Genomic DNA, 27514 nt, shown 5'->3' on the forward strand with positions numbered 1-27514 from the left:
CTTGAAAAAGCATGATCTGAAAGGAAACACTTCTTGTTCATATGATCCTGTGGGGAATGGACAGTAATCACTGAAATATGACAAACTGTGGATTAACAGCAAAAGAACCTGTGGCAGTTTGTCTCTGCGCAGTGCGGGCGTCTGTGAGGGCAGTGGTTTCTGACTTCATGGTGCACACGCATCCCAGCACCTTCTTGTTTCTCCTGTGACCGAAGCCATTGCCAGCACTGCTGGCTGCTTTCCTGTGCGGTCCCTTGTACCCCTGGGATGCCCGTTTGCCCTGCCACATCCCCAGGAGCCCTTCACCTCCGCACCATGCCCTGCTGTGGGCATCCCCCTCCTTGAGCAGTGAGCCTGGGAGTGCCGGCGCACACCTGGCCAAGCTCGCCTGCTCTCCCCTCCGTGCCTCACCATGGTCTTGGGCACCTGGGCAGCAGCTGCAAGCCAGGACTTGGTGGCAGATGTGGGGATGTCAGTGGGTTGGAGGGAGGCTGCTCCTAAACGGGTTCATCTGAGGTAGCAGCAGGGCAGAGGATGGATGTTTAAAACAGGCAGTGTTGCCATAAATGGGTGAGATAGCTTTCCAAAGCACTCAGCTCTGATTTCTCAAGTGGTTCAGTGACTAAAGCATCTCAGAAAAGTGGAGTTTTGCTGCTTTAACCCAATATCTGTCACCCTGAGAAATGAGTAGCAATAAGTCTGGGCAGCAGATGGTAAAGTCTTCCACATACCTAAAGAGGAGAGAGGGAATGACAGTGACGTTTCTGACATCTTGTTAAATAAACACACATGTCACTTCATCTCAGATATGAATGTACACTGCAGTGCAGATGATTAAATAGAGTACTGGGGGATTGGACTAGATGATCTTTTGAGGTCACTTCTAATCCCTAACATTCTGTGATTCTGTGATACTTCATATTTGGAAGTAGGTGTCTGCCTGTTGGGTCAAAATTTCAAACACTTCTATATGTGGCAGCTAGCCTTTGGCTTGGTTTGCTCAGTAACTCACTGAACCTACTTTTAGTGTAATTATTGGAATAAATATTTATGCTCCAAAGACCTGGTATCTAGCTTATTGGGGCAAATCCATTCTAATTTCCTTTTTTTAATACGAGCAACGCTGAAGGGAATTGGTGTGTGAATAGCTCTCCCTATAGCCACTGCAACCACTTGTGCTGCCATGCTCACCAGCATCTGAGGGATGGGGAGGGTAATTCATTTCCATTTAGCACATGGGGAAAATATTTCCATTCAACACTTAGTCTGTCTTCTGAGAGAACACAGAAATGGGCACATTGTCTGTTTAGGTTGTTAATGTGACTATTAGTGTTTTGGTAGTAGCTTCTAAAGAGCTATCAGATGGTGTCATGGTTTTTGGAGGACTCTAGGTCAGGCTCTGTGTGGCATGGTAGGGTTGTCATGTCCCCCTGACTCACTGGTGGGTACTGGAGCACTTACCCAGTGGTGTGTGTCAATTATTGGTGATGTAGGAGTGGAACACGAGGCAGGTAGAGCAAGCACTTTGAAAAGCCCACGGTTTGTGCAGCATTAATTTTGATAAATGTTTTTCCCTGCAGAGCCCAAATTGGGGGAGGTGCTGACCCTGTGGAGCTTGCAGGTATTTAGAGGCAGGAGTGGGGCTGGGGCTGCCTATCAGCATCATTCATTGCAGCTGGTGCTGGGGTTTTCCCTGCTGTCCGTTTGGAGGCTGCAAATGCTGCTCTTTCAGTGTGTTCCAAGGGACAGAAGATTCAGTCTCCATCCTAGTGACTGCTTTGGGGGTGAGAATATCTTAAGCCATGATGAGGAGATTCTTCTTGGTGTGAGCATAATTTTTTTCCTTCCCTTCCTCCTTCTCTCTCCTTTAGGGTACAAATAGTTTTCTCTGAGTAGGATTGTGACCCCAGGTTGGTTTGGTGTCTTCTGTTGCATCAGAGGAAGCACAGTTTTGGGGGATGGGCTGTGCAGAGGACTTTTGACTCTCTCTTTTCCTTGTGTTCTCTGTCTCAGGGAGGTCTGGCTTGGATCCACTCTTCCTCCCACTTTTAGCAGATTGCGAAATGATGTGTTTGAATCTGGCGTGAAGAAAACAACCTCCAAGTAGGGGTTGAAGTTCCAGCTTGCCAGGATGATACGTGTGAGCTAGGAGGAGAGGGGAAGAGGAAGAAGGACTGTGCCAAAGAGCTTTAACGTTTTGGTTTTTGTATGGCTTTGAGTTGTTATCAAATATCTTCTGGCATTGGTTAAGGGTTAGTGAAGGACCTTGCTGTGGTCCTACCCAGCTGTGGTCTGGGGTGGAGAATCTACTTACTGACTGCAGTGTGGCTTGCAGTAAACACAGGCACTGAGTGGTTTGGCATGTGTGGTGCTTCTGCAGAAGAGGCTTGAGATGTGGAAGGTGAAGTGTAATAGGGTCTACCTGGGCACCTGACTGTCAAAGGCCTTGAGATAATCCAGTGTCCTGTCTTAAGTCCTGTTTGAACAGACTTAGCTATTTTTCCGGTGGTAGGGGTTCAATACTTAAATATTACTCTGATCTCAACAGTTGTAAATCAGAGTCCTAGAATTTTCCTATCCAAATAACTGTATTTTGGAAGCTGCTCTGCAAGTAACAGATGGGATATTTATGTACTAAGCTATGTTGCTGCTGCCCAGGCTCCTCTTGAAAAGCAAAGTGATGGGTACTGACGGAGAACTGTTGTCCTTGATGTGGAGATGCTGAGGATCCTTGGCTGAGTACTGTACTCCTCAGGTAAAATGGTGTTAATGTTCATCTTAGGAAATAAATACAACTTCTGTTCTTCACGCTTTATTACCCTGCTTTCACAGTACCTTGGTGTCTTGGTAACTAAACTTGCCAGTCAGCAGTTTCCAGCTAGTAAATCTGTAATTGAGGAGGGGCTGGAGTGGTGGAGCTGGCAGCTGAGCCAGAGGCTTGGACTTTCCCCCCGGGGGTGTGCTCGGCTGTGGTGAGGTGATTGGGCTGCCCAGAGGCAGGGCTGCAGGCAGCTCCCTCTGCCCAAGATCTGTCTGTGCCCCAGATCTGTCTCTGCCCCGGTCACTGGTCACACACGTGTCCCTGCACTGGTGTGTCCCCCCATGGCTTTTGTAACCCATCTGGCAGGGCTCTGGGGTGCTTTGCCCTTGGCCCTGCCAGACATTCTGGCTATCCCCAAGACAGAGGCTTTGCTCCAGCTGGCCTCAGCAGAGTGGGGGACCCCAAATTTGGGCTGGGAAGCACTTGGTTCTGCTGGTAGGTGACCTCACCGCTTGACACACCAAATCAGAGGTGTCACCTTGAGCATCTGGTGGGGCTGGGTGGCAAGGGGGCTTTTGGGCTTTGCGCTCTTTCTGAAGCTGTCCTGGGCACTGTGTTGCACATAACTGAGTGGTCAATGGACAGGTGAGCTGGCAAAGCCCTATGTTTTGCTAATCCCTGGCCATGAACATGAGGGTTGGTCACCGGCAGCTTCCCAAGTGTTTGGCTGGGCTGTCTCCTCTCACCACCATGTGACAGAGGGGTTGCTCTGCCGAGAAAATGCAAACAAGTCATGGAAAATACCACCTAGAATGAATTTTGCACCTTGCAAAAATGTTCGATGTATTTGATAGCCAATTTCTCTCTGAATTGCTTGCTTGCAATGTATTGAACATAGATTTAATTATGAATAGATTTTGTCCTTCCAGGTCAGGTTTATGAGATGTGGAAAAGTACTGTCCCTCTCCAGGTAAACATGGGAGTTTGGGTGAAACTGCTCTTGTTTTTCACAGAGAGCAGCTGGGCTTTCTGAATTCATTATATTCTAGTTTCTTTCTTTGATGGAAATTCTAATTTTGCCTCTGTATCTCAAGGATATTAGAGGATTGATGTGGGCTCTCAGTAATATACTTTGCCTAGCTCTAAGTCAAGAAGACAATTTACAGAGAAAGGCACAGTTGGATTCTGATTCCAGCAGTATAAAAGCATCGCTCTGCCTGGCAAAGCTGGCTTTAGAGGGAATACTGAATCCCTCCATTACCATGCATGAATCTCCCCAACTTCAGCCTGCTTGTTTTGGTGCTTCACCACACTGGGTTTTGGTGTGTCACCACAGCTCAGACCTCACTTCCAGAGCTGATGCCACCTCCATCTCCCACTTGTGGTGGTAAGACACAGAGCAGGCAGCCAGTGACTTACGGAGCTGGCTGAAGCCAGGTAAATGATACTGGTTTTATTATCTTTTGACAACTTGGTGAAAACATTGGTGAGTTGCCTGAGATGCCCCTGAGGTCCTGCTGAAGGTGTGTGTTTATGTGACATTTTGGCTTTGGCATCTCAGTGTGAAGTAGTGATGCACTCACTGGTTGACAAGGCGAGGGCAGTGAAAGAATTGTGCAACAGAACTGAGAATGTGGTATTAAAAACAAACACAAAAAAAGAAAAGGACTAGAATTTTGGGGTGATTTCAGGATTTCTGTATGTTGGACAGATGAGGGGCAGTTTTGAACAACTTGTGCTTTGCATGGGAGCAGAGTGAAAACCCCTTCACCTCACGAAAATAGGACCCTGAGTTTGACTCAGTTTCCCCTCCACTGAGCCGAGTCCAGGACAGCAGCAAATTCCCCGTGAGATGGACAGCAAGCCCCAGGCAGGGAGGAGGCTTGCGGGGGAGGGACCGGAGGGTGGCTTGAAGGCAGCTTGGTGACCTGCTCCTGCAGTGGGCTGGTGCAGAGCAAACCTGTGGACCAGAACACATGCTTGTGAGCACAGGGAAGCTGGGATGGTTGATCATTAGTGACTCCAGTGAGGCTTGAACACATATCCTGGAGGGGAAGAGCCACCGTTTTGCCATCCGTGCCCAAACTGAGCATCCCCCGCGCAGTGTCATTCAAGATCCAAAGTCTAGCAAAGTAAAGGTCTGATTTTTATTCCAGCTTGGGGGTTTTAGGGCAGTGTCAAAGGGCAGCATCTTGACCTGACGTCAGGGTTTAGCACTCCTGTCAGCATTTATTCTTTGTACAGGGTAGGGCGGACACATGCAGAAAGAAACACCCACTTGCCACCACCCACTGAAATCCCATCCAGCTGCTGCTGGTGGGCACAGCCAACAAACCATCATCGCCAAACCTTCTGCAGTTTGCAATACTGACTTTTCTGGTAAATGTAGGAAATCACTGTTCTATGGCACTCATGAAACAGTGTGCTTGTACCACTCTAAGTTTCAATGGCCTCTCTCCTATTGAAGAAAACCTTCCCACCTATATTATAATCTTAATTTAAATGACTGAGAGTGAACCTGAAGGCCAGCTCTGTTTCTAGTTTCTGAGATGAGCAGGATAAATGCTGCTGCATCTCCAGGTGAGGTGTTAGGCAAAGGGCAGAGCTGTCTCTACTTGCAAAAACTTGAGGCAGGCTCTGCACATATTTCCTTGCCTGGAAAACAGTGGGATTTGACTGAGAAATAAACATAGCCCGAGGCTGTTTTAAAGAAAAAAAACCCCACAAGCTCATGTGTCTGGCTTCAGGTCATGGGATGAGCTTTGTATGTGGTTCAAAACATGAATGCTTTTTGCGTGTGCGAGCCCTGCATTGATTTAATTGTGTGGTGTCTGGCCCGAGCTGGCTTGTGCTGGGGGAGCTCAGCACAGCTGTGCCCATTGCACAGCTGCATGTGTAGGCCTGTGGCAGGGCAGGGCCTTTCCCAAAACAGCTTGGTTAAAAAGCACTGTGCATTTTCCAGAAAATTCTGTCTGAGTCCTTCAGTGCCTTCCACTGAGACAGTGAACTCCACAGCAGCTTATATTTAATTTTAAAAAAGTGCTATATATTTATAACAATCAAATATGAGATGATGATCATTTTGGGTGATGGCACTTTTTATTTGAAATATAATTTATTCAGTATCTGCAATGCCCTGCTGATGTTTGCTTGCAGGGAGAGGTGGTCTTGTCTTAGCTGCAGGTTGGGGGTGCTGGGACCCCAGGGCTATTTGTTTTTCGAATGGTGTTTGCTGCAGTTTCTATTTTATGCATTTTCCAATTACTGCCCAACAGGCAGGTTACTTTTAGACTCATGCGATGCTGCTCCCAGGTCATCTCCTGGGTGTGTGTGGGGCTGCCTTCGGCCAGCGCAGGGATCCTGAGCTCACCCTGGAGACTGGATGGGCTTCTTGAGTCAGAGCGAGATGTGCCAGCAGGAAAACAGCACCTGCCGGCACCTGTGATCCCTCCAGCGGTGTTCACCATGCTGTTTGCACAGAGATTAGAAACAGCAAGGTACATTTTAGCGATCCCCTCATGATCACTGTTGTATCTTCTGCTTTATTTTGCACTGCCACAAAAGCAGCAATGCCTGTCCTCAGAAGTGCTGCTGTTCCTGTCCCTTAGCTCATTTCTTCCTCTTTTGACTCTTTTTCCTCGTTCTTTTTAGAGTTTCTCACCTTGCAATAACCCCCCCATTCCTGCTGTCTTTCTTCCATGGCTGCAAAATTATCCCCTTTCATTCCCCCGAGTGCCAGGAGATTATAGGATGACAGGCACTGGCTTCGTATGCAAGAGCACCTCCTTGTGTTGGTGACAAACCAGGCATCCTTGAATCCCGTGTGCAGTTTTGGGCCCCTCATTACAGGAGAGACATTGAGGTACTGTAGATAGTGCAGAGAAGGGCAATTAAACTGGTGAGGGGCCTGGAGCACAAGTCTGATGAGGAGCGGCTGAGGGAACTGGGGCTGTTTAGCCTGCAGAAAAGATGGTAGAGGGGAGACCTTATTGCTCTCTGCAACTACCTGAAAGGAGGTTATAGCATGGAGGGTGTTGGTCTCTTCTCTCAAGTAGCAAGTGATAGGATGAGGGGAAATGACCTCAGGTTGCACCAGGGGAGGTTTAGATTGTATTCATGGAAAGACATTGGAACAGGCTGCCTAGGGAAGTGGTGGAGTCACTATCCCTGGAGGTGTTTAAAAGATGTCTAGATGAGTTTCCTAAGGATATGGTTTAGTGCTACAGTTAGGTTATGGTTAGACTCTATAATTTTAAGGCTCTCTTCTGACCAAAATGATTCTATGATTCTAAAATCCACTGCAAGTGAATTTCCCAGCTGGTGTGTGTTTTGGTGTTGTTGGTTGTGTGTTTGTTTTCTTTTTCTTTTTTCCATTTGGTGTCAGCTACCTTTGCCATGGTTTGGAGGCAGTGGGCTCTCAGGAAGGCAATCAACACGCTGTCTGTGCCCCAACCTTCCCTCCAGCTTTGGGATCCTGCTATTTCTTCTCCTGGACCTTTACCACAGCATGAGGGGCACCTACAGCAGAGGTTGGATCTGTTTCCCGTGTCCATCACTAACCTGTCAGGCTCATGGGGTAAATCCTTGCAGAGGAGGTAGAGCTGTTCTCAACATTCAGCCTAATTGTGGTGCTGAGTGTATGAAACAGCCCCTCTTGAGACCTGCTGCTTGTTACCCATATCACAACTCGACTGCTTTGCTTAGCCCTGAATGTAAACACCTCTGCTGTCAAAGACATGCTTCTTCCAATGTGGAAAAAGACATGGGGCTCATTAAGAGCTGTTTGCACACTGGGGTTCAACAAGGGCTCTTGGGAAGACCACATGCCTTGTGTGGTTGTGGAGTGGAGAGGGATGTGACTTTTAAATAGCAGCAGTGAGAAACACTCAGGTTCTCATCACTCCTCAACAACCGATCAAGTTTTCCCAGGCTCCTGCCATCCTCCCCCCCAAATTAGCTCCACTAATTGCAATGACGGAGACAGAGGTTTTGTTGTGTGTCCTGAGGTGTGAAGGCTGGGATTGCCACGGGTGTTTTGGCGCTGCAGACGTGGCTGTTGCGGGTACCCTGATAAGGATGGAATCCACCATCGCTGCCTCCTTCCGTGTGCTGGTGTGTTCAGCTGGCACCTGGCAGCCCCTTTGGCAATCAGAAATGTCCTGTGAACTGAACCTTGCTTTCATTTTTTTCTTTTTTTTTTTTTTTTCTCCCTAGGCAAGTGAAATGCAGAGCCTCGCAAGCACTCGATTTTTGTTGCTAGGTGAATAAATGAGTTTCTGCTGGGTTGTAATTCAGCCTTGTTTGCAAGTGACCCTTGGTGATCTCTATTCCAGCATTTCCAAACGCCTGTCTCGATTCTCGCAGGTGCGACTCTGTGTTTGCACGAGTTCAGTTTTCCTTCACTAGATGTCACTGTCTATACAGAGAATTTCAGAAGCCAGTGGAAAGGATGATTAAATTAGAGAGGAAAAAAAAGCTATTTGGAGAGGGTGTGTAAGTGACTGAAAAACGTATTTTCAATTACATCCAAAATAGGAATGTTTTCCTCTTCTTTATCCTCCTACAGTTTACAAGAGGCATCCAATGCTGCTCAGGAAAATGAGGTCCCTGAGAGCCTTTTCCAAGCAAGGTGTGGGAGGCTGGTGGCCATCTCGCCTTTGTCTGTCCCCACTGGCAGGTGTGGGGCTGGACTGCAAAACATCTCCCCAGCCCAGTCAACCTCTCCTCCTTGCAAAGTGCAGGTGGTAGGATTGAGCGTGCTTTAATCTTCCTTCTCGCAGGGCACAGATTGAAAATAATAGTATGTTACAAAAAGTCCACTGACTGCAATGAAGGAACAATTTTTGTTGAGTTTCTTTTTCAAAAATATTTCCTTCTGGGTTATGGAGAGTTTTAATTAACCCTTTAGTTAAGCTGACAGGATAAACAGACTACAAAGAAATAGAAGCGCATGCGATGGGCAGTGTTTGTTGGCTACGTTAGCATCCCTGTTTTTGTTGTCTTATCTGGAAAGAATAAACATCTCTTGCATGGCACATTGCCATTCTTCTTGCTCCTTTTCTTCCAGGGTTTTAGTTAATTCTGAGGATGCTTCAGCAAGCTAGTTATGCAACTAATAAACAGTGCTTTTGGCAGAGTTAATAACAAGGCAAGTCTGGCTTTTGCTACTTTTTATTTACATTCTGGTATGGGTTTAGCATCACAAATGTCTTCAAAATTATAGAATTTGCCTCCTTAAAGATTTTAATGTGGAAGAGAACATTGAGAGCTGGCCTTTACTATACTGGGAATATTGCTTCTTTTCACTTTGGCAGGCAATGGAGCATAAAACACACTGCTGTGTCGGATCTGCCTTTATTTTACCATGTGGCCTTCTTTTTTCCCTGATAGGGGATGGCACATGCACACCCTTGTGCATTGCACTGCTGTCCTCATGCAAATGGAATGCAAAAGCCCAGGTATCCTCACCCTCACAACATCTCTCCTTGCCTGGCTATGGGCTGTTTCTGTCTCCCCCCTTTGCTGTACATCAGCCCTGGGTGCAGAGCAGGCCAGAACAGAGGGCATTTGTGGTTTGTTGTTCATTAGTTTCTTGTGTTTTTGGAGCTGGGTAACATCCATAGGAAAGGGGTGAGCTGATCTTATTGAGCTCCCTTTGATATCCTGACACTCACACACTGTGAAATTGGGAAATAGTTAACACTGCCACCCGGAAGCAAATCTAACAAGTGGTCCTATCTATTCAGAAACACCTTGGATGGGACTCGTGAGCTTGAATTACACTCAGAGGTCTACCCTTGCGTGTCTGATATCACTGATTTCTTCAGCAGCTCTATTCCCTCGTGGTGGAGTGGGGGCAGGTACTGAATCCCTCAGTACGACACCTGTAGACCTAGCAATCAAGTGCAGTGGCTCCATTATACTTTTTAAATTTACTAGGATGCAAGCAATGTTCCTTTATCTAATGCAAACTTTGTGGGTATTTCTGAGATGCAACGTAGGGACACAAAGTGCTCAAACTGTGTCTTACTACAATTTGTCTCTGTTCTCATATTAGCTACTTAGCAAAATTTTCCTATTATGCCTTCATTAGCACAAAAGAGCTGCAGGGGGATATTTCGCAGTGGCGCCATGAGCCATGCAAGCTCCAAACTCGCTTCTTTTCTCCTCTTTAATCTTGATAAGGGCACAACGGAGCCGCATCTGTGGGCTGGAAGGATGTGCCCTTTGTGAAGGGGAAGCTGGTTTTGTGCCTCATCTTTCCATAAGAGGGTTCTCTCGCACAGAAAAAGAGACTGAGGGTGTATGAAACAGTGTGATGGCTCAAAATCGTCCTCACTGCGGTCTGTAGGGTTCTGTTAAACTGAAAGAGAAATGGAAAGAGCAGCTCCGTGTCGGATGAATATCAGTTAATGCTTTTACAAAGCATGCTTGGAAAGGCCTGGAGTGAAAATAATGTGCAGGGAGGAAGCCAGCAAACACAAATGAAAGATGGCAATTGCTTTTCATAAAACATTCAAAGGAAACGGAACAATATTAATTTTATTCGGAATTTATAATCAAAGAGAAACTTGCCATTTTGATTGGAGATGGAAAATTGCCTGATTATCTTCATATTTTTCTAGGTCTGTATAGGGAAGTGTTTCTTTGCTGGTGAAGTGAAGGAAAATATAGAAAGGAGAGGACAGAGATGGGAAGAAAAATACTGCTTTTGTTTCTGCTTTATATTCTACTACTGACATTAGCGAACAATACTGTTGCTTTTCAGAGCTGTTCTCCTGCATGTGTGAGGCCTCCTTGGGGACAGGGGTATGACAGCAAGGCACCCGCTTCAGCAGCAGAAAATCTGGATGATTTCCTTGCTTTTAGGCAACTTCTTCAGTTCTATTTGGCTCCAATCTATTTGTTGTTTTTTTCAGCCTCCTTATCTGTGGAATGAGATAATTCTTATTTGTTTTATAGAGGATGTGAGAAGGTTGAGGATTTTTCTCTTTTTGACATATCCAAACTCAAAAGCATCTCAAAGGTTTTCACTTGTTCAGCTTGGAGAAGGAGGGATGAAAGGTGTGAGCATCAGGAAAGGTGCAAAATGTTACATCTGGGTGAGGATATTTTCTCAGTCGGCTTCTGTAGATCTGTCTGGCAATGAAAAGGAAAATGAGAGGAAAACCCCCCAAAGCCCCAACCCCACAGCTTGACCATTTGTGGAAATATATATTTGTTATTTATTTATTGCCTCTTTCTTGTGGCACCATTTCCCCATCTCTGGTGCCCACCTATTGAGGCCTTTTGGAAGGAGCTGGTAGATGTTGCATGATGGGCTGTGAGCAGGACAAGAGTGGAGTAGGACAGATGGACAGAGAGCATCCGTCAGTTGGTGTCCCCTCGCCACGCACCCACACAAGGCTGCCTGCTGCTCTCTGCTGAGCAGCGGTGAGCGGCCCTGATGGCACCATGCTCCTGCTCCCGTGCTCCTTCTGTGGCCTTTTGTCCCTTCCTTTGTATTCTTAAAGCCCACCTACAGGCTCAGCTGGGCTTCGGTAGCCAAAGTGTGAGCAGTGAGCTCCCCCTTGCACACCAATCTCCCTGGCACTGGGTTGCCTGGAAGGTGAAGGGATGCAATCACTGCAATTGCCTGCAGCACTTCTTCCCATCTTACCAATCGCCTTGCAAATTTTGGAGATGACATTTCCCCCCAGCCTATTTCTGTATGTAAGGATGGCCCAGCATAGGTGTCACTCGTTCCCTGATGTGTGGAAGACTTAAAAGCCATTATTATTTTATTTTCCCTTGTGAGTGCCCTTTCAGGGGCTGTCATGATCTGTGTGAGGCTGGCAGAGCATTGCACAAATAAGTCTGTCCTCACAAACCACTGGAGGCCAACCAAGTGGTGCAGAGTGGGAAAGAAGGTACTTCTTTTTGCAGCCAAAGTATGTGAGCAGAGAACTGCTCCAGCTGTGGGACTGCAGGACAAGCATTGCTCTGACCCAAGCACAGGTGCTGAGAGCAGAGCTGATGGTGATGCTTTTGCTCTTGGCTTAAAATACCATCCCCTGGATGCACAGTGCTTAAAACACTTAGGGTAAATAAGAGAGGTGGTCAATCAATAATGCTTATTTGGCACAGCATTCCTTTAACCAGCTCTTCTTGTGCTTGCCAAGCTGCTGACAGATACTTGAGCGTCTGCATCTTGCCGGGGCAGTGGCTGGAGAGAGCAGGAGACACCCGGGCTGTGCTGGGCAGGGACCACTCCGGCGGCACCCGGAGGTGATGGCTCAGGAGGCAGAGGGGGGGAAAGAGATAAAGAGAAACCAGATTTCTCCCAGGCTGCTCACTTTTCAGTATGCAGCCTTGTAAACTGCTCTGATTTTATTTTTCCAAATGCTGCGGCATGCCTGATTAGAGCTTGTTAGCATGAACCCCTAGGTGTTTGAAACCAGAAAGGTTTGCTTTTGTTTTGGTGATGTCTGAAGGACTTGGGAAGGTTTTTAGGGTTTGCTCCTTTTCAGGAACAAGGTTAAGCTTTCTGCAGCTATGTCCTCCCTTGACTACCTTCTAACAGCAAGTCACTGAATTTTTAGCATGTCCTTCACAGAAATAGCTCCCTGGTATCAGCTGAGGTTTTTGCGGATCTCTCCGTCTCTTGGTGTTTCTCTGTTCCCTTATCTTGTTTACGAAACTGCATTATGCGAGACAAAACTCATTTGTTGGCGAGGAAGGGACATTGTACTCAATGGGATATTTACTGTGTACCTGAGGTATAATCTATCCTCTGCAGCAATACAGACTCCAAAAATGAATGGGTATTTATTTATAATAATATAGCAGACAGTCCATAGGGAGGTGTCATCTTGTTTGTAATCAATCCTGGTGTGATGCTCTGGTTGCAGCACAATAACGCTTTGCATTAAGTGATGAATTGGTTTAGTCTTCTTATTCTGACTGTCATTTTTCTTCACTGAAGATGCATTGCCTCCATTATGCGACCCTTGTAGCTGAGCATCAAATATCCACGGGTGCTTAAAAGGGAGCAGGGTGAGATCATGCTTATTTAACCTGTGTAGAAAGGGAAGAGAGCAGCCCCCTGAACAGCCACGCTGTTGATTGTGGGGAGTAATGGGTTCCAAATAGGTGACTGGGTGCAGCATGAGCTGCGCTTGTGGTGAGGTAAGCAATGATTTATTCTGCTGAAGTGGGTCATTATTGGACTAACATTGTATTTTTGGATTGATTTCAACTCGGAACCTGATGACAGAGTGGATATTTTACTGCTGGAGAAATAGACCATCCATGATACCAAACAAACTAGATATATTTTAAAAGAGATGTTCTTGGTATGCTGGGGAAAACAACAACAAAACCTCTATTAAAAGAACTGAATTTGGGTGCTACAGAGTTGCAATCAATATGCCTGTGTCATAAATGTAAGGCTGTTACTTTCAAAGAGGAAAACCTGCCCATTGCTCTGTAGCTCATGAGTGAGTTGCCAGAAAAATAATAATCTAGTTTATGAAACATACCATAGAATATGTCATTGTGTAGTCATATTTGAAGGCTGTCTCGGCTGGGATCTAGATGTTTCACAAGGTGATGCTGCTGGGGCTGGGGAGGGCTGGGCTCTGTCTGCCAGCAGGGCCATGGGATGGGGAGAGAAAGTGGGACCGGCTGGTTATCCTTTTGGTCTTATGTCCTTCCCTCCCATGCTTGCCCAGGACATCCCCTGGGCTGTCACTGTCAGGTCATTTTCCCCCATTGCTCATCCCACAGGGTGATACTTCCAAGATGTCCTCTTGTGCGTGGCAGGTAGGGCTGCCCATGTGCTTTTTGGCTTGTCTTGCATGTAAGTATGTCCAAAGGCTAAGAGACTCTTAAAAGGAACAAAAGGACAAAACAGGTCCATGTTTTTAATCCTTTCTGCTTCCTTGTGATACATGGGAAAAGCTTGCAAATGTCCTTCTGTCTTTGTAAAATCAGAAATATCAGGGGTATGAAATCTGCTCTTTGCTGGATTTCCCTGGAGGCAACAGAAATATCTCAGCTCTCAAGGGACGTGCAGAGGCGGCTTTTCTCCTCGGCTCTGGGAGTGAGGGAAGTGGGGAGGAAAATACACAAAACACCCAATGTACGCTAAATGTTCTTAGTGATAACCACTTGCTTTTCAGGAAGAGTAGATAAAATAATAATGCTTCCCCTCTGCCACTTTTCCATAAAGCCTTCTAGGAAAAATGTGGTGGGTGAAAATTACTTGAAAAGCTGGGGTGAAATTGGCAGGTTTGAAAGAGGCTTGATAACACACTGGCACCTTTTTACCCAGCACAAAGAAACACAACTGGAGAACTGCTTTTTCTTCCTAGGCCATCTTTGCAGAGCCTTAAAATCAGAAAATCTGCTTAGGTCTCCCAGGCTGCCCTGTTTCACTGCCGCCCCCCTCCCGCTGCCCCCTGCGTGACACCCGGTCCCCACTGCGGCAGCTCCCGGTGCCGGTGGAGGAGGTGGGCACCGGGATGGCCTGCTTTTCCCACTGTCCTCTCCCTGCCTGTGGGAACCTGTCTCTGAGCTAACATGAGAAAAGGCCTCAGTTATTCTTCAGAAGCAGGAGCTCCCACTGGGACCTGAGCTGGCAGCCAGCAGGTGTGGGGATGAGTGGGCTGACAGTGGCCATCAGCTGTGGAACTGCCTGGCAGACCTCAGGAGCAGCTTCCTTAGGTTTGGGATGAAATACAGGCAGGTGGGTATCTGATGCGTACAGTTCCCGCTGCAGACTACTTCTTGGTCCTCAGGTTGCTTCTAGGTGTAGACACCCATCACTTTGGACTTTGATAAACCTTCCAGGCTCAGCAGCTTGGACACTAGGCAGTGCAGATGTGGTGGCACAGAGCTCGGGGAAGACTTGACCCTGCAAGGGCTTGCCTGCTCCTCAGCGTGCTGCAGCAACGCAGCCTGCTTGCAGGAGAGGCAGGTTGCCTGCTGCCTTTGCCTGTGGCTGACTAACTCAAGTGATGGCGTCCTGAGGGCGAGGAGGGATGGTGATGGCTAGAGTGGCAGATAACCCAGGCAGGTCTCTGCTGGCAGCACCATCCTGTGGTCTTGACAAAGGCACATTTTTCTCCGGCAACTGATGAGTCCTGGAGAGAAGACAGAGTCCTTTGCAAAGCACTTGGTCTTCAGACGAGTGGAAAAACACCACAAAATCAATATGTAGGGAAATTGCAGATGGTCTGGGGCCAAGTGTTCAATGTAACATCAAACTACCCGTCGTGTCACCTTCCACTTCTACAGACACCATTAAAGTCACTTTCCAAACTGTCAGTCTGGAGCATTCTCTAGCTATGGACTGTAACACATTTGATAGTTTCCAGAGCACATTCAACTTTCACTGTAATGCCTGTTTTATACAGCCACTTTGGGTATCGACTGTTAAATCTTCGCTCCCAACCACAGTCTACCAGGTTCCATTACACGCAGCCTTGACATAAGGACCTTGCTATCACACACCAGATTCTTTTCTCTCAAATTTAATCTTTTGAAGAGAGGGAGCTTTCCACTCTATGGCCACCCTGAGTCTTCCCTTGTCTTTTCAGAAAGGGAAAGCTAAGGCTCTGTGTGGAATTGTGAGGTTAAATATCCAGTGCAGAGCATCTCCCTTAGCATCTGGGGGGTGGCGTGTCTCCTGGCTGACATGCTGCTGACTGAGATTGCTTGGGTCGGATTTCAGCTTGGTTACTGACCTGGGAGGTGGCACAGGACAAATCACTCCTTGCCTAGAAACTGGGATAAATACTGTAGTTTCCACTGTCTGCTACTATGACAGTACCATAATGAGACTCTATGAGACAAGCATTACTTATTTTTATTCTAAGTCCATTTGGTTTTGAACTGAACTGCTGCTTTTATAATGGGTTTTCATTTGCATATGTGGGCATATATGAACTTTTCTCTGGAGCTGTCTTTACTGAGTTAGATGTCTGATGTAAACTGACTGACTGGGCTTCTTTTGCAGTCAGTAGAAGAAGTATCCTGTGCTGAGGCAAGTGATAAATTCCAAATTGGCTGTGGTGGACCATGCCCTAACCTTCCTATTTAAAGATAAGATCCAAGTTGTATTGCATAGCTGATTTCTCTTGTGAATCCTGTCCGTTTGCACATGATGATGCCATTTCCAAATGAGGCCTCTTTCTGTGTGTAGCCATGATGCTTTGAAGGTGTCTGCTGTATTTTATTTGGAAATTTTATTTGGAAAACGTTTGCGAGATGTGTAGGGTTACTGTCACCAGCAGTTTACAAAATCTCCCTTCTTCAAGAGCCAGTCGAAAAACCTTCTGTAAGCTGAGGTAAAAACACAGAATATGAAAATTATTCCTGTTTCTTGCTCACTAATAGGTGTAGCCATTCTGCTTTTCCCAAGATGAACTTTGCTTTGAGTCTTGATGCTCCTGTACTGTACATAGACCATGTGCTCACCCTTGGGCTCATCCCTACAAAGTTTTGTCCTTTGGTTTGTAAACTGTCTTTCCCCATGCGGTTGTCATTTGCTTCCACCTCTCTGAGCCCTGCCTGAGTCTGAACTGGGTGGCTGGGCAGCTTCTTGCTGGGGTGAGGTGACTTGATTCACTTAGCTCCCTTCTGTCTCTTGCTTGCTCCCTTTCGATCTTGAAGCAATTTTTTGTTCTGATGCCTGATTTCCCCTTTGTGTCTTGCTCTCTCTGTGTCTGTTAAAACTTCCTAATATGATCACAATCTTGTTCCTTTTCTTTGCTGGCCTCCTTGCTCAATTCAGCTGCTTGCAAGCTGAACTTGGCTCTGTGTTCTCCAGTTCTGTCACTCAGCTGCTCTGCCTCCTCTACTAGCCATTTCATAGAGTCAGCAAAATCACCCTAATTTGCAACTTTTAATCAGTCATTCCTGTCTAAGTCAAATCTGTGGCTACAGAAACAGTATCAAGTCACTATTCTTGCTGCTTCTATTTTAGGAAAGGAAAAAGAGGTGGAAGAGAGGGAGAGAGGAGATGCTGCCTGTGTGCAGAACTAGAAGCTGAGGTCCTATCTTTTTCCTGCATGACATAAATTCCTATTAAAGTAAATGGGATTTATATCCTGCAGTGCAGAAAAAGACCCCAGGAGCTTTTACTCGTCCTGCAGATTACTGTAACACTAAGGAGGTCATTAAGGCTTCTGTTCTCAGTTCTAACCAAGCACCTTTAACTTTTCAGAGGTTCTGAGGACTTCTCCCACCTGCTGACCTGACTAGGAACTAGAAGCACCTGCCACATCCTATTGCAGAGATGTGAATATCTGAAGTGTTTGTGTCTGTGTTTGCTCTTTTTCTCCACAGGCGCTTTCTCTATTAGCTCATTCGTCTACAAAATTGAGATAGCAGTAATAGCCTGCTGGCCAGGGGTGTTGTGAGGGTTAATGGCCATGCTACGAAGTGCTTTGATGATCATGAGCACCGTGAGACCTGCCTGCTTGGTAGGTCTTCAAATGAGACTGAACTCTTGTCCCTCTTTAAAGCCACCTTGCCTGGGCTGGGCTCTGGCTGTGCCTCTGTGTGGCGCTGGGAGAGCTTGGGGAGGTGCAGGGAGAGGGGCTGTACATGCCCCCATTCTGGGACATTCAGCACGTGCTGAGTTTATAGTGGTGGGACACAGGCTCTTTGCCTCCTTGCAACAGAGAAATAACTTATATCAGGAAAAATGCTCTCGTGCTAGTGTATCCGCGAACATACGTACACAAGGCATTTTTTCCTAGCATAACTCGTGCCCTCTGTGTGTTCACATGGGGAACAAATGTGTTTTCCATCTTTTCCCAGGCATCTGCAGATGGCCACTATGCATACGGAGTTTGACTGAATAGCGTATACATTGTGTTCGATGCGTTTCCCGTGTAGCAGACTCACATGGCACAAAGCCACATGTGTCGTATTTTCATTTAGGAAACCCAATACAGAGACATGAGAGTCCTTGCACTGCCTGTATCTGTACCCACCGAGGATCAAACCCCTCTGCACCCCTTACCAAATCACTGTCCTGTCAGATGTCTGTGGTGTGGGCACAGTTGCCTTTTTTGTCTCTCTGTGGTTGGGCTGTCAGTTCAGGATCAATGTGTGTGTAGGTAGCAGTGCCCAAATAGCTCCTGACACGCGTCATAGTGGCTCAGCAGGGCTGGTAGGCATCTTTTAATGGCTGAAGGATAAGAAGTTTGTGAGATCTCTCTAAGACCAGAAGTTTAGGCTAATGCGAGGTGATTGAGAGCAGGTTTTAAAAAGGAATCAGGCACTTGAAAGCCATTTAAATTCAAGAGCATGAGTGCAACGACCTTGCAGAGTTTTATTTGTAAACACTGGATCTCTGAAACTGCTGAACATCAGCCAGATTGAAAGTAACCCGACCTAAAGGCAAACCAGCAGAGTATGGGAGAGACAAGCATGTAGGTGATGGAGGCCAGTACAGGAGAAGCAAGGATATGATTATGTTTAAAGTGGAAGTGAAGCTCTCAGCATTAAGAGCCAAATGTAAGAGCAGAGGAAGGCTAGCAGGAGGTGCAATAAGTAATCTTTAAGAATGTGTGGACGGTATTTGGATATGTTGGTTGCAGGAGTCACTTATTCATAGCCATCAGCCCTGGAGAAATGGACTGGCTTTGGCTACTGGGATTTTCCCTTCTGAATGTTTGTTTTTATGGTCTAGAGGTGACTTTACCTGCAGCATAGGCAAGTCCTTTGCTATGATGCTTTGCAATGCCTTTCTGGGAATTGCTAATGGCCAAGCTGTATTTTGAACAGAGATTTATGATCATCTTCCCAGTCAATTAAAATTCAAGATATTGCTAAGGCAGAATTCAATTAAGGTTAATTGGAGCTTCTGAAAACTGCTTTTCCAAAGGGAAACAATGGTGGGATTGCAGATCCTAGTGGGTTTCTATCACTTTTAAATAATCTTCAGTTCTGTTCTTGCCTGACGCTACTCTAATCTTCCCTCAAGCCCCATGCTCTCGCTATTATCAAGCAATTCAAATGTTGATTTTTTTTTTTTTCCTGTCATAATTTATCATTCTGACTTATTTGCTCTTTTTACGTCTTCTTCTAAAGGCAAGAAAAAAACCCCACAAAACCCTGCAGGAGCCTGGAAATGTTTTTGTATCAGTCCCAGTGGCCTGACATGAAAGATATATAGCCACTTCGAAGAATTTGACAACACTTCAGTAACAATTATCCAGACAGGTACAATAACAACTCCCTTTTCTTTTGCTGTTGAGAGGGATGATAAGGCTTTAATGAATTGTCAATAAAGATTAAAAAAGAATAAAATAAACAAAGAGTAGAGAAAACAGGTACAAACGAAATGCCATTAAAATGCAACTCAGATTTCCCATTCTACCCTAAATTTTATTTTCTTGGCGTCAACGACTATTGTGACAGTTCTTCGCACGCTTGATTGAACTGGGAAAACACATGGGACTGTATCTTAGTCACAGAATGCAGAACGTGTAGCTCTCAGCTCACAGAGCAATCTTGCAGAGGGATGAATAATCCTTTCAGCAGTTCATTTTGTCAGAATTTGCAACCCGTTGTTTACCGTGTGGGGACTAATAACAAAATGCCAACGAAGAATTAAAAAAAGAGAGAGAAGTGATATAGAGAGACAGAACAGTGACTGTTTGAGGGTCCTGCTCCTCTTTGCTCCCGTAGTCCCGTGGTTGTCACTTGCCGACTGGAAGATTTTTGTTGAGTTTTACTTTCTGCAGTTTCAGGAGTAGATTAACATTTCTCTCTGCACATGCCCTGTATTTTGCTGTTAAAAGGAAACCAGAACAACCCTCGACACAAGTGTTTTTTAGCATTTCCCTCTCTTCATGGGAGATAAAGGGAAGCAAAGCCACGGGCAATTATTTTGTAGAAGTTAAATAGAAAAGTTTCTTTGATAAGAGATGATTGTGTAATTATACAATTGCCAAAGGAGAGGAACATGTAGGTGGATGCACTCTCTGATGTGTGATTACTAATGAATTCTCTGTATTCCTTGTGGAAAAGAGCCACAACTGTAAAATTAAATAGTCAATGCCTCTTTGATGAAAGGGTTTGCAGCCACTGATGTCCTTTATCAAAATACAGTGAGCTTTGAAGGAACAGCAAGAATAACAAGCCTCAGCTTCAAGTAAAGCAATCAGAGCGGAGAAACTCTACAGAAGTCTTTTTCTCTAGGAAATTTGTTTATAGTGTTTTCTAGTAACAGAATCCTTTTGCCTGGGAAAACGACGGGCAGGCTATTACCAGGAGGCACTCAGCTGCTGAAGTTATGGCCAGCGCTGTACAGCAGATGGGCAGAAGATACTGGAGTCAGTGTCACTTTTGGGTGCGTGAGTTAGCAAGGGCTGACAGATATGGAGGCTTTAAAAGCATCCTTGCTTAGAAAGGTGAAAAGTGCCATATGACTACTTAGTGAAGCATGCATCCTACTTGACAGGCCAGGGAGTGCTAGTGTGCATCTCTCTCTGCTCTCCTTCCCTTCCTTCAGCTCCCCACATAAGCTCATGCATTAATTTTTGAATAAGGCTTCTTTTCATGAAGCTTCTTTTTTTTCTGTCTTGCAATTCACATTATTCTCCTGGGATAAGAATTTACTTGTTGAAGCGTAGCATTCACTGGGAAAAGAAACGTTTGTCTTTGGGATAAAATATAAAAAAATCAGATTTGACCTGGGATTTTGAATGTGGAGCCAGGCAGGATGATGACATGTGGCAATTAGATGCTGTCTGTTGCAGCAAATAAGGAGAAGGGATACTGTAAGCACCAAGTTATTCTCTAGAAAACTTAAAGAGGAAAATGGCATTACATCAGGGCGTAACAATCCCTGTGCTGCCCAGCAACAGAGGATGTTTCAAGCCATAGCCAGAATGAGAGGGGACAGGAATCAGTGTGTGGTCCTCCTGCCCTGGTGTGGGCTGGTGAACTTCCTCAGTCAGCATCAATGATGATCCTAGCATTGGCAGGGTAATGTAAATGATGGTCTCTAACATTCCTCGCGTGTTCCTCAGCTGCAACTAGTGTGGTAGACTCTCAGATTCTCTGGAGGAAAAAAGTGGTGAGTAGCTGAATATTGTTATTTGCTAAAAAATAGCTGAGGAGACCTCTTAATATGGTGCTCCAGCCATAAAATCAGAAATTATTCTCCCTGCTCTTATCTTCTTAGGAAACAAATTCCACTGCAAAGATTTTCCTAGGCCATTTTAAAGCAGTATTGTTAAATACATTAAAGGCCTCTTGTTTTGAATTCAAATACAGCCGAGAGACATGTTATGACTCAATAACTAAATAGAAGACCTACTAAAAAAAAATCCATTTTTGCTCAGAGTGAATACAGCTATTGCTGCCTAGGTAGATTATTCTAAAGAGAGGGTCCAAGATCTGAAAATACTTCATTGCTGTCCATTGGGACATTGTGGAGAAGATCTAGGAGGATCTCGGCAATCACAGCATCCCTGAAAAAACAACAGCAGCAAGATTAGCTGGCTCAAGGGTACCTATAGCAATTTCCTCAAACATTAATAACAGTGAAAAACGCTATATGACAACCCTTGTAGCTGATACTGTGAATTGAGAGGGGAAGGAATATTGAAATAATACTTGTATGAACAGCTGAGAAAGATGTATGGCTAAGTGAGCATATTTCCCTATAGGTACAATATAGGAAATATGTAGAGCTGAAGGAGATTTTGTACTGCAGTTTTTGGAGGAGAGCAAGCACAGGCTGGAGCCTGAGATTAGGTACTGAAAGAACTGGGATCAAGAATCTTAAACTCTTCCTCTTTTTCTGCCTTTTGTTTTTCAGACTGGAAATGCTTTTTTATGGGGGCTTGTACTGGCGAGGCTCAGCAATGCTTCTGTCATTACAGCACATTTGTCTTGGATCACTCAGGATGTATTCGTGTGCAGCTGAAATTCCTGCTAGGTACTGAAAATACAGGGGGATTATTTTATTATCCCTTTACTGCATGGTATATTAAAGGTTTCAAGAAAATCCAGCCAATTGATCACAGAGCATGCTGTCCTTGAAAGGTTTGCTAGTCTTTCCAGTACATTTATCAGTGAGGCAACTCAAGGCAATTCCCCATCCTGGCATCAGATTTCACATCCACAGGTTCATAACCAGTGTTTAGACCCACATTTATTTATGCTTATCTCAGCTCCTGTGCTGAGAATTTAGGATGTGTGCGGGTACGTGCATGTGTGTGTGTTTGTACATCCAGAAATGACTGAATTGTTATAGGTGGTTCTAGGAGCACACCTCATTTTTGTTAGGCTGACCTGCTCCCTCAAAAAAATAGAGCAACTCTTTATTGAAAACTGGGAAAATTACATCAACATCAACAATGTGGTTTGGGTTTTGATATACTATGTAGCTTATCATAAAGGTACCATATCCTTCCTTGTCCAAAGCCTTCATTTTTCTGTCCTTGCTCTGACTTTGTTTCTTTAAAGAGGATGTAATATACTTCTTTTTTCTGTAGCTGCCTGTGGCCATCAGTAACGGAAGTGCCCAGAAGAACATTGGGAAACATGTGTGTGTAAGTTTGTGATCTAAACTAAATGACTTTGATTTGTGCAGCTTACCTGAGGCCTTCCTTTTCTAATTATTTGGCCTGAAAAAATACGGCAGTTTTGGGCTGTATTGTTAGCAATCTATATAGTATTACAAGGTATCCTAACAAGAGCTGCTGCAACTTTCATCTGATAGGCCCTAAGATTTCATCTGGTTATTGAACACAAATTGCCCTAAAAGTATTTTAACTGGGAGACAAAATATATTCCAGTGATAAACACAAAATGAAACTTCCATGACAATTTGTTAAAACACAGCTTCTCTTGCGAAACCGTTTGTGAGGGCTGGTTTGTCAGAGAGGCATAAATACATTAAAGAGAAAGTATCTTAATTCGCCAAAACATTGAGTGATAATATAAGCCACAGATAACTCCTGGACTGAAAAAAGCATCATTAAATGTTGCAATATGAATGGAAATTTGGGTTCTCTGCTGTGCTACGTCAAGGTGTTCACTGTCCAAGAATATCAGAAGGCCTGAAAAAGGCTTTGAGATACCTTAGGAGATGCTGTGAATGTGCCTTTTACAGAAACATCAAAATTACATACTAATTAACACCACAGTGGCAGACAGACAAGGGAAGGAGGAAGTATTGTACTCATATCTGCCCCAGAAACAGATACCAGCTGTGAGCTGATTTGCGAGCACCCTCCTTCCATTAGTGATTTTGAATTTCAAAGTGAAATAGTTTAAACACACCTGTTTCTTATTTATGTTCATACCTTCATAAGATTATACTGTTCTGAGCTACATCCTTTCCTTCCTTGTATCTGTGAATCTCCAAATTGATGGGATTTTGCCTGAGAAAAGAATTTGTCACTACCTGATCATTTCAAGATGATACTAAGGAGGCAGTGATGGCATTTTTTTTCCCTGGGTTTGGTTGGGTTATTCATGTCAGATCTTGAAAGTGGAAGGAAAACAGATGTGAACAAAAACGAGGCTTCATGTTCTATACGCTTTTTATTTTATTTTTTTTTTTTTTTTAAGCATTTATGTGCTTATTCAGGGCTCTTGGGTGCAGTCATGCTCCCCACAATCTTGCCAGCATCGCAGATCTTTCCTAGCTAGTTGATGGCTTTTGGTAAGCACGCTTCTCTATAACTGTTTGCATTTTGAGCTGAGCCTGTATGTAGCTTGCTGGAGAAATAGATGTTTATTTTTATTCTATTCCCTGCCCCCCCACCTTGGAAACCTGTATTTAGAAGATACCTGCTTCAAGATTTTCTGCCATACCAATTTTTCAGGATAGGCACCCTGAAATTACTCTTAACCCGTGCGGGGTTCAACAAAAGCAGAGAGGACTGATTATCCAGACAAATCCAAAACAGAAGGTGGTTGCAGAGTTGTGGGGCCAGCCAAGGAGGAATGAAGGGGATGTCATTGTCTAGAGCTGGGTTCAGCCTGGATGGCTCTTCTCTGGGTGGGTGAAGCACAAAAGTAGCCCAGGGTGAGTGGTGTCTCTCACCCCAGCCTGCTTCTCGCCCTCCTCTGTGAAGCTCATGGGAGATGGTCCTGACATATGTTCCTTCATAGTTCAGTTCAGCTTCACAGCCACTTTTGTCTCCATCAGCTGCCTTGCTTCTGGTCACCATAGGGGTGGGTGCCCCATCCTGCTGAGGAGGTGCTGCTCCAGGCACTGGGTGCCTCCCCTGGGCTCCATGTGAGGCACAGCTCTGTGCTGCTCACGGAGGTTTGTTCTCAGGGCAAAGCCCTTTTATGAATACAGCTATGGTTAGTGCCTTTTTTTTTTTTTAACTGCTGCAAAGCCAGGATTAATGCAAATAGCATATTACTGAGCAATATGAGGATAGTTAATCGCCTTGCAGCAGCTGTGGTGTCCCCGGCTCCGCTGCTGAAGGACACCCGGGCAGAGTGCTAGAAAGGTGCTGTGAATGCCTGATGAGGCTGTGGCACGTCCCAGAGCCCTGCTCTACATCAGGGCTGTGCTGGCTTTCTCAAAAGTGCCAGGAGATGGCAGTAAAGGCATTTGCAAGGGAGGATTTCTTTAACTCAAATTGTTTGTCCCCTAGGGATCCTTGTAGGAGACCTTGATCATAAATCCCGCATGCAATAAGGGGTTCATAATGCATCCTACAGAGTACACGTTGTATTGTTCCCTGAGATGTAAAGTTTCATTTTCAACAGAGAAGGCCCTTTTCTTTCCTCTTTTCTATTTATTTTTAACATCTAGCATATTCCTACTGTTTAATTTTCTTTCAAAGAAACAGGCAAACTAAGCCTTTAATGTTCACTGAGCAAGACATCGATGTGATGGTTGCAGGGAAACACAGGGTTGCTAGTACAGGGGAGTGAAAAGGGATAAACCACAGTTTTGCCAGACTGGATATAGAGGGTTATTCCTTGCCTGAAAATGAGCCTTACCCTTGTCAAAAAGGTATTCATGCTGATGCTTTGAGACAGAGTAGCCAGACACAGCAAAGCCTTTTGCAGAGGTCTGCTTTGTTGTGGGAAAATAGTTAAGGAGGAATTTGAAACTTGATTTTGCCTTGTTTTGTCATCTTCAGTAGCTATCAGGAAGGAACTTGGATGTAGGAAATGGATGGGAAGAGAAACAGAAATTCTTTTCTGCCACATAGACATTTTATTTTCCCTGGATAATAATGTGACATGGAAAGAATTACTGACGTTCATGAAGGTGAAGAAAAGCAGAGTTATCTGCCACACACCCACACTTCAGACTGTTCTTCTTACTGGTATTACTTTTAGCATGTTCTTCTCAGCAACAGTAATGAAAAATAGGTGAAAAGCCATTCATGATATTTCCTCCTTTCATTTTACAGGGGAATGGTGCTAAAGACAATGCTATACATGCTTTGCTTGAAAACAGCCTTTCTAAAAGCATTGGTTGTAATTTGGGATTTGGGAGCTGCAGTGCAGGAGGCATTTTTTTGGTTCTTTAAGCTGATTTTGTGAGATGCTGTTGAAGAAGTTGGTGATGGAACACCTGCAGTCACTGTTTGAATCGTATTAATGGAAAATAGGAATGATAGAAAGCCAGAAAAGCTTTGGCTTGCACAGCCACCCAGGAACATTCCTTGCTTTTAGCTTGTGCTGCCTTAGATATGAAATACAAAGATGGGGATCTCACCAGAACAGGCTGTTCCATGGCATTCCTCGCGCCGTCTGCTTTTAACCAGCCCTGAGATGCTGAGTGGCTGGTGTCGTGGGGTCTGTGGGTGGCTGTGCCCTGACCAATGCAAGCCAGACACATGTTTCTTCTAGGGTTTGGGTAAGGAGGGAAGATGGGGGGGTTATTGGGAAAAATGGATTTGTGGTATGGGAGCGTTCTTTTCCCCTACACTGTGAGCTTGGGAGATACCTTGGGACTCACTGGCCTGCTGTCTTTTGGCATTGCGTGAAAGCTGGGTGTCTGCAGAAGCCTTCGGGATTGACTGTTGTTCCTCTAACATGTTATTCTTGTGGTCATTCAGGTTCTGCCTGCAATGAGCTTCTAAGAGGCTGTGGTAAGACGTTCTTGGTTGTCTCTGACCTCATGGGCAGGCTCAGGCCTGATGTGGTATGGGGCTGCAAGTGGCCTGAGATGCAGTTCCGCAAGATGATCATTTGACCATGGACCAAGGCCCAAGTTATCTTTCTGGTGGCACACACTTGGTGCAAGCATCGCGTTTGGCAGGAGCAGGGCCAGTGCTTTCCCCACTGGGAGTTGGAAGGTGACTTCAACAGTATTAAAATTTTTACCTCATTTGTTATTGTCAGTTGCATTTTTTTTGGGGGGGAGGGCGGTTAGCTATGAATAAACTGAATTAAAAACCTCACTACTGAGACACATTCTTTTTCTGTGAGGGTGTCTAGTTGTCTCCTCATTTGGACCACTCTCAATTAACCCAAACCTCTTGATTTCAGCTAGGTTGAAAGTCTAATGGCATTGTCAGGATTTTGGAGTGTTTTGAAGGCTGGAGTTTATAAGTAGGGATGTTGAGGCTGAGATGTTGAAGCTTAAGTTTTATTCCCTTTTCTCTGCTTGAGATTTTCCCTACCTTGCCATTGTGTATGTACTTTGAGTTTCTCCTTGTTTCTGTAACCCTTGGTGGTTTCTTTTCTGTGGAAGAGTTTTGTGGATGAGAGATGTCTGCAGAGAGCCCTTCCTCTTCCTTTTTTTTTTTTTTTTTTTTTTTTTTACGGAGAATTTACCAAGGCTTGCTCAAAATGCAGACATCTTAAGTATTAGTAGGAAAAGGTTCAAGGGAGATTTATGTGTGAGTGATTCTTATTTTATTGATGCACCTTTCCTGAATGTTTTCTCGAGATCCAATGCTATTTTTTAAGCTGACTTTGGCTAATGATAAGCTCTGGGGTAGGAACTGTCTTATGGCCTGGAGAGGTTTGAGTTACCTGGTTTTGAAATTCTGTGTGCATCTTATTAGGGTGTTTGTATTGTAACAGCATATGAGCAGAATGTAGGACCGAGTTCTGCCCCCAGTTGCTCTCAAACAATGCTGTATCTTAAATATGTGGAGATAACTTAATTTGCCTTTAGAATTATAATCTTGGCAGTCTTAACCTTGACTTTGTACAGTCATATTCACAGATAGCAAGAGAGAGAAGTTAAACTTTATATCCTCTTTTCTTTTTTCTTCTCCCATTCTGCCCCTCTTTAGCTTTTCTGTGATGCTGATGCAGGGCCAAGGAGGTCCATGGGGCTACCTTTTTTGCTATATTGACCCAATGGTCTGTTCCCTTTGGAGAATTATTCACAGGAGTTTTTGTAGTGTTTCTTTTGTCACCCAAGCTCAGCCCCTGGCCTGGCCAGAGCTGCTGGCTATTTGGGTGGCTGGGCTGGAGCTGGGGTGCAGGAGGATGCTGGCGCTGCTGGAGCTGGGGCGCAGGGGATGCTGGAGGTGTCTCACACTGGAGCCTGGCTGGTTCAGCTTTTCCTGCAGCCTCACGTGAGGACAGAAACCTGAAGTGATGTGTCAACCTCAGAGTCCTTTGGATTTCACCTTCTTTTCCCTCTCTTCCTAGCGTGTCTTTTACCCATTCCTGTAATTGGAGGTACTATTCTCTGCAGGTAACACCTACCCACTCTGCCTGCAGGCCAATAAGCCTTGTATAACGTTATTTTTCTGCTACCTGACATTATGATTGACAGAAGTTTTCACAATTATTTTCTTT

The 27514-nt window shown here is 45.1% G+C and overlaps 1 long non-coding RNA gene across 1 annotated transcript; it reads left to right on the top strand.

The window, feature by feature from the left end:
• The first annotated feature begins 94 nt into the window (after positions 1–94).
• Positions 95–26923, top strand: LOC110356973 (uncharacterized). The gene is made up of 5 exons (XR_010472386.1): positions 95–1825; positions 2659–2755; positions 18848–18979; positions 21588–21707; positions 22267–26923. It is a non-coding gene; the product is annotated as an uncharacterized LOC110356973 (long non-coding RNA).
• The last annotated feature ends 591 nt before the right edge of the window (positions 26924–27514 follow it).

Source organism: Columba livia, chromosome 4 (genome assembly GCF_036013475.1).
Source record: "Columba livia isolate bColLiv1 breed racing homer chromosome 4, bColLiv1.pat.W.v2, whole genome shotgun sequence".
Taxonomy (NCBI): Eukaryota; Metazoa; Chordata; class Aves; order Columbiformes; family Columbidae; genus Columba; species Columba livia.